The sequence below is a fragment of the Nestor notabilis genome, unplaced genomic scaffold (genome assembly GCF_000696875.1).
Source record: "Nestor notabilis isolate BGI_N333 unplaced genomic scaffold, ASM69687v1 scaffold28358, whole genome shotgun sequence".
Taxonomy (NCBI): Eukaryota; Metazoa; Chordata; class Aves; order Psittaciformes; family Psittacidae; genus Nestor; species Nestor notabilis.
The window spans coordinates 1,526-13,806 of record NW_009941075.1 but is presented as its reverse complement, the minus strand read 5'-3'; the positions used below and the strand labels follow the sequence as shown (position 1 = coordinate 13,806).

At 34.0% G+C, this 12,281-nt stretch overlaps 1 protein-coding gene across 1 annotated transcript in view; it reads right to left on the bottom strand.

Moving 5' to 3' along the window:
• Positions 1–10,795, bottom strand: part of LOC104410514 (calcium-binding mitochondrial carrier protein Aralar1) — a 37,790-nt gene extending 26,995 nt beyond the window's left edge. The window contains exons 1-2 of the mRNA XM_010020691.1: positions 10,687–10,795; positions 1,683–1,822 (exon numbers count right to left, since the gene is read on the bottom strand). The gene's annotated coding sequence lies outside the window, so the exon portion shown is untranslated. The remainder of the gene's footprint in view (positions 1–1,682; positions 1,823–10,686) is intronic.
• Between the last annotated feature and the right edge of the window lie 1,486 nt (positions 10,796–12,281).

The window sequence follows — 12,281 nt, the reverse complement described above, 5'->3', positions numbered from 1 at the left end:
AAAACAAGTATTTATCACTTTGGTCCGGGTTGGGTTCCACACAAAAAAAAGCAATCTGGCTTTTTCTGCACTAGTATTTCAAATCTGTCCCTGGGATCACTTAAAATACGTAGTATCAAAGGCAGGACACAGTTTATTCCTTGAAAGTAACATCAAGTTAACAGCAGTCTTGAAAGTCTGTGCCAAACTCCAGTATCTCCATTTACAATATAGACTTCAGATCCTATTTAGTTAAGACATGTTTTTCCTACAATCTGCTCTAGATCCAGATACAGGTCAGTACAGGAAATACACGGAACTGTTGGAGTGCATCCAGACAAGGGCCACAACAAATCATCAGAGGGCTGGAGCACCTCTCCTATGAAAACAGGCTGAGAGAGCTGACATTGTTCAGCCTGGAGAAGAGAAGGCTCTGGGAAGACATTATTGTGGCCTTTCAGTTCTTAAAGGGTGCTTATAGGAAAGATAGGAACAGACTTTTTAGCAGGACAAGAAGTAATGGTTTTAAACTAAAAGAAGGTATATTCAGACCAGATAAAAGGAAGAAATTTTTTACACTGAAGGTGGTGAAACACTAGAAAAGGTTGCCCAGAGGAGTTAAGATGCTCCATCCCTGAAAACATTTAAGGTCAGCCTGGACAGGGCTCTGAGCAACCTGACCTTGTTGAAGATGTCCCTTCGCATCGCAAGGGGTTTGGACTAGATGACCTTTAAAGGTCTCTTCCAACCCAAACTATCTTATGATCCTATGATCTATTTTTATCCTGGACAATAATTACAGATAATATTAAAGCACATCTATCACTCACTACTTTCAAGACCTTATGTACAAAACTATTTTATGCCAAAGGCTAGCTCTGGAAGTGCATAATCTATTTTTCTTCAGGTCCACTAGACAGAAAATGGTAAGTTATATATAACTGCATGCTAATTTATGCAATACGGTGCAGCTACTTAAAATTCTGCAAACTCCTTTCTCATGAATCACAATGTACATTTCTCCTACTCTCCTTTCTTCCTTTATAACTGATGTCTTCCTTTAATTCCTTCTAGTATAGTGTTCAATTCATTTTTTATTTTTACTGTAACTTTTTGATTTAGCACGAAGTCCAGTTCTAAGTGAAATCCTTTAAAGCCTGGTCCCTAGAGGGTGCTTCAGCAACATCTCAGGAAAGAGACATACCTCCTGCAAAGTTGGCTGCATTTAAGATCAAACTCCCAGTCACGCCAGTGAGAGAAAAAAAAGGGCAAGTACTAGGATAAATACACTACAAGAAATGTTAAAGAAGCTAAAACATTTATATGGGAGGTTATATGGTTAATAAAAACTGGCTATGTGTAGGATGCTATCTTTCTCTGGCAGATATTAGTTTTGCTATTAAATTCTCATGACAAAAATGTAGACCCCCAATCCAGTTTAACAACAATTAGTAAAATGGTTAATTTCATAAACAGCGTATTTAGTCCCATTCTTTTATAGGATGGTATTCAAGTTAAAGCACAACGAGTACACACCAATTATAGAACTAGTATGGAGAAATAACAGTTCATCGTAACTGTAAGTATTGTATCAGATAACCATATCACTACCAGAATAAGCTCCAAATTTATAATGCTATTAGTGTATTATCAGATATGAAAATGAATTTCAATTTTACTTTGGAAGAAGGTTAATAACTAACCTGAAGAAACTGAGTGAACTCTGAATAGTTAAGATGCTTCTTCCTGTTATGTCCAAAATGCAGTCGAATGAACTCACAATCCCAGTTGAAGGGGATTTGAAGATGAATAATAGTTTGTTCAAATATTTCTTTGACATTTGCTTTGGGGGAGGGAAAAACAACAAGTGAGCTTCGGGGTACAGAAAATCTACAAACATTCCAGGAAGGATACAAATGATGTTTTAAGCAGCTGTTTAGGAAGTGTTTTAGTTTGTTAAGAATAATTGCTAACTGAACCTTTACAGACCTGTGTAAGAACACATTTTCAACACAACGTGATATTTTTTGTATTACTGCATAAAACCTTGGAGCGAGTGTTTTATTTAGTTTTAATTAAGAAGCAATTTCCCTCACACATGACAAATAAGAACTATGTTGCATTCTGATATAAAGATCAATAGTGGCTCTCTGTCTCTGCTAGGAGTCAAATTAAGCCCTTTATCAAGAGCACGAATACCTGCATTACAATCTCACGCAATATTTGTCATACTAAGTATGGTTTGATTGAACCTTGATTATTACAATCACACTGTCTGAATATGTCTATTGAAGATAGGTATAAGAAATGACATCTAAAACATATCATTAACTCAGCAGAAAGCACCTTATTAGAAGCTTTTGATAAGGTCTTAGCACAAAAATCAAATCCTATAAAACATAATTGGTAGTCTCAGTTATTAAAATGTTTTAAGATAAGTGAAGATAGAGATGTCCTCTTTTAAATGAAGTAAAGAAAAAACCTGTCATTTCAGAATATGAAATTCTTCATATGTATACTGTACAGCTGAAATCTCAATGCCAAATGTATTATCTGAATTCTGTCAAAAACCTCATCTGAAAAAAAAGCATGCATTATTCATACATAGCATTGCCATGCTGCAAAACAAGCCTGCTTTTTGTGCAGCCTATCCAACCACATAAATAGTATAACTGGATATCTATCCATACCACGTGAACACTTTTCAAAATTACCTCGAAGTATCTGAATTGATTTGGTTTTATCAACCAACCTAGAACCTGCTAATAACCAAAATAAAACATGGCATTTTGTAACTCCATCAAGAGCTATTTACTTGGAGTAAATGTGTTGCTTTCTCTATGCTAAAGGACTATTTGATTCATTCATTCTTTCAATTCTATAGCCGTTCTACTAGTTCTAGATCAAACCTTGTCAAATCACTACACAGTTTTTTATCTATTCAGTGAGGAAAGGAAAAGAAATGTTCAGAATAAATCCATCTCAGAACAAGGACATTCCAAGTAGGACGCCTTGGCTAGATTACCTGCTTCACAGTTAGTCTGAGATTACGTATTCAAGGGGCAGATTATAGCTAGTGATTTAACTGTTATTTAACCCTTACTTAAAGGTCAAACATAGACTATCGTAAAAAACCTGCAATTTATAGTTTCCACTGCAAGGTAGGCTACAGAAGTTGTTTGGGCAAACAAGAAACTTAAAAAACTACCCTGGCTACTCATAACTGTCTATTCATATCTATTCACCAGTATTAATACGCAAGATAAGGGTTAAGAAAATAAGAGATAAAGCACACAATACATAGTACTGAAATACTTTATTTATTTTGCCATACTTCCTTTGAAAGTTTTGTCTGTAGTAGATTTATTCATCAGTGCTAGAGATCACGGAACCAGGAGATGTAAATGTAAACACCCCACCTACCACTGATTCGCTGCTTCTGACCAAGCTGCCTAGAGCCTTCAGGTACTACAAACACAAACATAGTGCAGCTCACTACTGAGCTAGCAAAACAGCACTAAACTGTGAAGGGAACAAAAGACAGGCTTACTTAATTGGATCTATTGGCTTGGCTATTAAGGTACAAACAGGGTGCCAACTAGTGACTACTTACACATCTGTAAAACTGACTCTAAAAACCACAGTTCTCCTAATGAAAACTTAGTAAAAAACATTCTGAAGCAGCCAGAAAATTTAAATTGTACTTTTCAGTTGTTTCCAATAATTGCTTCTTTAAACCTTAAGGAAAGGTTAAAACAAGTCTAACTTTTTTCTTATAAGAAAATATTTATACCTGCTTATATAGACAGATATTTCAAGTATTTTAAATGAGACTTAAGCCATGGTCTTTTCATAACTCTCATTCAAACATTTAAGCATATACTACTTTAACCAAGAACTGGTTTACTACACTGTTGATCTTTTTCTTCTTAAAAACTATTACAATTAGTCATGAACACATCACACATCAAGATTCTTCAGCATATAATAATAGTGGGAAATGAATTCATAAACTTACATTCAATAATTGAGTGCATTGAAACTTGAAAAATTCTTCTAGTGATTTACTGCCTTTAATAAATGGTATCCAATTAGCCTGTTGCTTCTCTGAAAATTGACGTGCCTTATCCCTTTTTCTTCCAGGGGCAATTACCCACAATCAGTAATGTCTACTGCATGTTTTAGAGTAGTGTGAATTTAAGGATATGCTGTTGTATCTAATGCTTAATTAATTCCATGTTGGCTTTATTTATAAAGCATTTGGGTACAGGAGCAACAGCATGTACCTGTTGTGAGTAACTGACACAGTTAAACCCATTGAAACTAAATACAATTTTCCAAAGCCATCTGGGATTCTAAAACATCGCTAGATAAACACTAAAATTTACTACTTCTACCCAAAAGTAGCGATGCTTTCTTCACAATATATCAAGAATACCTTTTTAATCCAATTTAGTCAGCTATTCTCTTATAGTAAAGGAAATAGCCATCACCACAACAGCTTGTGTGATGAGAAGCAGCAAACTGACAATCACGTTTCAGAAATTATATATAATGTGCTCATCACCTACACTTCCACCACTCAGAATTATGACCAAATGTCTTATTTTTAATTTATTTTTTTCACAGCAGAAGCAAAGCATTGACAACAAAGAAAACAGGTAACATTCAGGTACAGATGCTGTGGGGTTTTTGCCTTTTTTTATCTCCCTCAGTCAAAACCCAGTAATGCTTCCAAATTAAGATAAACTACAAAGTACTTCAAATTTCCAACAGAGCTATTCTGCAGGAGGCAAACAGCAAATTATTTTTAAAGCCTTTCATTTTAGTCTGACATTCTACAGAATGCATTCATTGTCCCTGTCAATACATGTTGCTCATTTACTAATGTCTTTTCCTACTCTTTGCTCACCTTTCTGCAGTGGAATTCTTTCCTACTGAGCTGATAACTTTCTTTCCAGGCTTATAGCAATGCATTTTCTTCTCAGATAGGCATACAAGTCAGCAGCCTGATGATATACTCAACTTACCATCAGCCCCAGGAACAATAAACCTACTACTCTAGTGCACTAGAACATTACCTCCAAGGCGACACATATTCTCTCAAGATTGCTTCAGAATTTCCCCACCCAATCATTTTAAACAAATTATAGATGCCTGGAGCAGCTATCTGCAGGCAGCATACACATCACTGGCTCAACCTCCATCAAACACTGTTACCTACCAGGCTCAGAAAAACGATACGAGAACAAAGTTTTTAGAAAATAATTTCATAGAAGGCGGAAGAATACATTATAAATGCTATGATGTCTTGTGATGGACCATGGTGGGAATGAGCTCAGCAGCCCAAGTGAGCCTTGAAGTAGTATCTATTACTTGTTTTGACTAATCAGCTCCCCAGGCAGCAGAGTGAAAGCCTCACGCAATTCAGTGCCATCAACCTGTTAACAGAGTTTACCATTCCCTCTCACCAAGGATGGAAGATCAATCATGCTTGTTAGAGACACAAAAATATAAAAGTGATAGTTTTAAGTAGTAGCCTAAGTATGCTAATGGTTTGTTGTTTAATAATTTATTTTTTTTTTAAATCTGTCTACTCAGTCATTTACAGTCCCATTTGTACATATTTGAGTCTTGATGTACATAATGCATTTTAATGTATTCTACGTTACTACTTTTCCTTATTTCTGCTAACAGCAAATTTTACATATTTTCACTTTCAAGCATAAAATGAAAAATCGTTGTTAAAAGCAAAAAGACTTTTCTTGTAGCACCTGATGCAACAGAAGTATATGAAGAGTGATCGAAATGCAAATAATATAGTTACTTTAACAAAGAGCAAAATGACGAATGGCAGGAAAAGTGACAAAGCTAAACTAGAAATAGTTACATTGAATTTCTACCCTTATTTTAAAAGGATTAGTGATTCTGTTTAAGGTTAATATTACTGACAGCCATAACAACAAATTGTCACTATATATAATTTTAATGTGGAGTTCCCCTTTTCTGTTCCCTCTTGCCGAACTACAGTTTTGAACTTAATTGTTATTATAAAAAAATGAGGGTCTCCCACACTGCACTGCTCACACTTGTTTAAAACTGTGCTTTAAACCTGAAAGCATCATGCCACAGGAAAGAAACAAACAGACAAACCTAACAAAAACATGAGGACAAAAGAAAGTCATGACATAATGTTTCCTACGTTACCTGAATGTGTTAAGCAAAAGACATTTTGAAAACAGGAAACTAACATATGGCTACCAGGAAGCCAAGAAAAATAGCAGTTCTAGTTTATAGCACACTTGACAAAAACATGGTGTTTTTCTTATATCCTAAGATCTATAGCCATATGGTTATGAGGGTTTTTCTGCTTACATGTTTAAAGGCTTCCAGCCTTTATGGTTGCAAATAGTATTTTATAAAACAGACCTCCTAAGATTAAATAAAAATCCTAGCATTTTCAATCCAATTGCTCATTTGGAAATGGCGGGACTGAGTACTAGTAGTGATCTGTGTTTCCTGAAAAATAACACTAAAAGCAAAGAACTGTAACAACACACGTTCAACTCCTTTCTCTTGTTCTCACTCACCTTCTTCCAGTGTTCTCAAACTTTATGTCCTGATTAAGGGAAATCTGAACTTTTTTCTCCTAGATTAAAATTTGTTGAAGAAAATAGATGGACAAGATTTCAGTATACCCTGTATTCTCAACCTCTGAAATTATTACACTGATGTTTATTATTTCAGTTCACCAATATCACAGTAATTTTCACATTAGTTGCATCACCAGGCATCCAATTCCCTTACTCCCCCCAGTGCCTTTAAAGAAGAGGCCATTATACTCTACAAAATATTTTTAATGAGCTTTTGAGCTGCCGGATGTTTTTAAAAACCGTGTGTTCGGTTCCATAAATGTTTTAGCACTATGTCCAAAATAATATAAAATTCCTGAATACAGAAGAATCCTGAACATGAAGGCAGTAAAATCGTTTCTAAATCTCATTATTTTACCTTTATCTTTCTATCCATACCAGCGTGAGTATTTAACTAAAAAAGCGTCTCTTAAATTCTTCAGTTTGTCAGAGAATGGCTTTCTTTCTGGTGACTCTACAAGGAAGAACAGCTGGAAAAAAAGCCTTGAAATTGTACATTCCAATTAAAAGTGATACAGTCCAGAGCACTGCATGGCTTGCCAAAGGGATAAATTACAAAGAATCCTTTTACTTCCAGTTAGACACCCTATTTTTGAGAGAAGTTTCAGTGATAGTCACACACTTCACCTTTAACCAAAATAAGGACTATCTGCTTCAACACTGAAGCACACCAAATAGCTCGAGCACATTTAATATTCACGTTTGCTTTAACCTGACTTCAGGTCAAAAGACCTGCAAGAATAGCAATAAAAAAAGTCTCCTTAGTACCATAGCATTAATTTTATGGAGGGTCTTTAAACATTTCATTTATGCTAAGTAATTTAGCCAGTTACATCCAATGATCAAAAAAGCAAACTAGTTGTCAGTTTTCTCTGGCTACAGATAGCAATCCCTAACAAGACAGACAATTTACAAAAAATGAAACAAACACAAACAAAAAAACCAAACAAACAACAAAAAAAGCCACTTTTCTTTATCAGCTTTAGCTTTTAAATATTTTATGGTTAAAGCAATATTCTAAGAACTCATCAGTAATATATTTCCCATAAAATATTCACCTAGGAATAATTTATGAAGTAGTACAAGCATTTGATCAGGAAAACAAATGTTTTTTTTCTATTTCTCCATGATTTAAAAGTCATTTAGACTTCACTGTCACTTTTATCAGTAGGTTATTAAAATAGTCATATTATTACTTTTTGTTCACCAAGCTGACAGCAATTCTGGTGCAGCTGAAACATGTAAAGAGTATTGAGCATGCTGGACAGATTTCCTCATACAAAGTAGTTCCAGTTTCAGGTTATTGCAATAGACCTACTACACGATTATTATAGCATACTACCTATACATTTATGGCAGTTATTCATACAGGATTTCTGGATGTCCAAAACTCCTGGAAAAATGTCCCAAAGCAGTGAGAAAGTAGGTGACACTAAAGTGACAGAAGGCTTCCTGTTTCAACAATTCCAATTAACATGATATGGCACAGACACTGATTAGCATAGCATTGCTGACAAGTATTTCTACTAAATATTTTCTAAAGAATCATAAACTTTTTGTCTTCTTCCATTTCTCAACTCAAAAGTTCTTTATAATACAATTTAATTAATAATTTCCTCACTGGAGAGTTGGAAGCTAAACTTTTGAAGAGACAAGTGGGAGTCTAAGGTTCAAAAGGACTCCAAGAAGATAAAGTGCTCAAGTATGGTCTCAGTCCGTGTCAGTAAGTAAATCCTAAAAAGGAGATGTGAACCCAACTGAGCATTTTACTTTCAAATAGACAGACAACTCTAAAAATCAACAGATCAACTTAACTTTCACTGAATAACTGAAAATCTTAGTAGATTTTCAGGATATCTTTTGAAAATGCCACAGAGTCATACCCAAATGATTTTGAGACATTATCTCACACCCAGCAAGACCAGTGTTGGGTTCAAGTTACTGGCCTAACAGACCCAAGCTGATTGTGTTCCACTCTCCAGCACCTCCACCCCTTGCTCCAGATGCTCAGTGCAGAAAAACCTCAGCAAATCCATGTCACTTCCGGCAAGACTTACTGGCTTGAGTTAGCTTTGGAATCAATGCAATCACATCCACATAGCACTGTATCTGAGCTAGAACATCTTGACTTATGTTTGCTCTCATAACCAACATGGTTTATCTGCAAACTGGGTATATTGCACACTCATAAAAGAGAGATGACTTGTCTGATAGCAATTCTTACACCAATTGGCTAAACTGACTCCATTTCAGTGTATTTCTATTTATTTATTAGAATTTTTAATTTAATTTTTATATATTTTCGTTTTTACATGAAACTAAACTCTGTGCTTTTCTGTTGATGTGGTATGAAAATGAAAAAGTGCAGGACTCACAAAACAGCCTTTATAGTCCACAAGATTGACTTGGAAATTCATTGCAGAGCTACCAAATTCCAAACATGTCATATACTATCATTCACATTTTTCCCACATGCATTAATTTGTATGATATGCCTATGAAGTAAAAATAAGTAGGCCATGTTACAAACAATAACAAGAAAGCAGCAGTAAACGTGGGAACCGTAACACAAAAATATGTACCATTGATATATTATAGCATACTATTAAATAAAGTAGTAATTGCAATATAATCTTGTAAAATCAGGAAACCAATAGTAAATTTTAAGTTTCAAAGTTTCCTATTCAAGACTTATCAGCCTTATTAAAAAAAAAATTAGTGATAAAGGTATTGAAAAAAATTATGGAAGTTTCTGGTTTACAATTTCTCTTGTTTGTTTTGTTCTTTTAGCCTTTAATATAATGATGTGCTCATAAAAAAATAACAATCCTCAGTTTGATTGAGGAATCCAAATACAATCTGAAACTACATTTTGGTCATTTACAGAACCAGCTATTTCAAGTCCTTTCACGAGAGCTACAAAGTGCATATTCCCGTTCCGTGACATTATTAAATATACCATCGTTAACATGGGCATAATGATTGTAGTTTATCTACTTTCTAATGACTGCATTTACTGACTTCAACTTTACTTAAGCACTGAAAGAGTTTCTTTTCAAGATGATGCATATCCAAATTGCTCAGTATTTGACCCTTCAGTTAATGATGTAATTCAACATCACAAGTCAAGCAGTTTGTTTCCATAAAAAGACTCTTACTTTTTTTTTCCCCAACAAGTTGCAACAATTTTCAAAAGAATGAAATAGTACAAACAGCAAGTGGTTACGAATCCAAGCACAGTTTGTATTTTCTTTATTGAGAGCTTTATTCTTTTGGATAGAAAGAACATGAAATTCTCATTCCACTTTATTAAAATGTGTAGCATTGGCTTACGTAATTTTCATAAACATATGAAGTTTTAAAAATAAAACCTAGTCCTCCTAGGACTGCAATGTTAGTAAGTTATTTAGCAACATCACAGAGCAGTATAGTTAGCCTAAAGAATTTTTCCAATTACTAATTTATGTGATTAAGGTAAAAAAAAAAAAGTAAAACTTAAAGGCCACAATTTCTCCATAATTTCTTCCTAATTCTTCTCATACATGATCTAGTTGGAAGTTAATACTCATAACACTAAAGATTTACTCCTCGAGAAAACAAATACTAAACTAGAAATTCAAAAGATTAAACCTCCTTCATTCCCATATAGAGCTCATACTGTATCTAATGATAATTCTTCAAAGAATAATGGAGATCCAGTACATATTTTTAACATCCCTCATCACTGAAGGAGCTCAAAGTCTACAACATACAAATTTATTTAGAATGACACTGAACAGAACAGCATTGTTGTAACTATTTCACAAACATGAAAAATTTTGATTCAGGAAGACAGAGCAAAATATATTTTGTTTCTGTGTATTTCTTAGGCTTGTATCACTTGAAAGAAAAAAATAAATGAATAAAATAAAAACTAAGAGTTTTACTCTTGCAAACTCTTAGCCAACCAGTACAGCACAATATGCATTTCTATGTACCAATGGACATGAACCACTATTAAGATTTATACTATTATCATCACTTTCTTAAACCATTTTTCTTTAGATATTCTTACCAAATGTTACTTCTCCATTGCCAGTCTTGTCGAATAACTGAAAAGCAACAATGAATAGTGCATCTGGAGTACACAAAACAGATTCAAATGCCACAAACTCTTGAAAAGAAATCAACCTACGAAGGAAAATACAGAAGTTAAAAAGATTTCAAAAACATATTCACAATACCAATGATATTTTGTGTCTGATGCTCTAGAAAACTATATGATCCAATTATTAAAATAAAATTCTTACATAAAAATGTTAAGACTCTACAAAATATGCAACAAAATATAATCAATTTTCAGTGAATACCTACAATGTATTAGCTTATAATTATAAATGTAAGCAGACAGCACTTAAAAATTAAGACACAAAAACCCCACAGAAATTCTACCACCATGAAATTTAAAGGGCTGTCATTATCTTAATAATTTATATATGTATTTCTACTAAGAAAGAAAAGATAAATTAATATAAGTATAGGAAAATACTACACAATATATGCATTTTCTTAAAACAACACGTAACATTAATAAAAAACAGGTTCAAAAGAAGTTATACTTTACTATGAATATAGAAAAAAATATTACACTTCAAATATAACATGAACCACAATGTCATGTACTCGACGTCAAGAAAGAAAGAAACTATAAAAACATTTGGATGTAGGGACAGTTAGACATGACCAAGGCAGGGAAGGATTTGAGTGCAACAACAGATCTCAAGATCCTCTGTATGCAAGACAGTCACCATACAGAAAAATGCAGCTCAGGATGCATTAGGAAAGCTGTGCCAGATAAGGAAGCAGCCGTATCCCCACGTAAGGTTCCCACAATATCTCCGGAATGCTGCTTTGTGTTCCAACACATAAAAACTCGGACTTGAACGTACATACAAGTAACTGAAGATAATCGTAACTAACTTCTAGAGGAACCCATCTTATTCTGACTAAACAGAAAAAAAACATTTAAGAAATGTTTTTTTCTTAGTCCTCCATAAACTGAAGGAAGTTAGAAGGGATCCTAATGCTGTATGTAAGAATAGCTGCAGAAAGATAAGCCCTGAGCCAGGAGAAGATAAAGGATAATGTTGACACATTAACAACATCACATATCCATAAAGATATTCAGAGCAGGCATATACTGTGGCCTGTCCAGAATACTGCAAGCAAAAGCCTTAAGTTTTAACACGAAACTTGGTTTCTTGGAATCAGTGTGTGTCTTCCTGCTTGTAAAAGTAGGGGACTTAGCTTGATGACTTAGAATATTTCGTCCAGTTACAAGTCCCTTAACTCAGTTTACAGAAATAAATGATGGGATATATATTTTAGTATCAAATAAATTATCAGTGGGAATATGAACTGTAATTGCATTTTATGAACTAAAAAAAGAAATTATTATTTCATTAGATGCTGTTAAAACATAGAATATCACTGTAGATTGTACATTTTCATAGAAAATGTACATAATTGATCTGAATTTAGTAGTCTTCATAGAAGATAGTGACTGCTTCACACACATACTGCTTACTGCTAAAGAGCCAAGTACAAATTCTGTTACCTAGGTAGCAGGGGAGAGGGAGGGGAATGAAAAAAAAAAAAATTAAAAAGCAA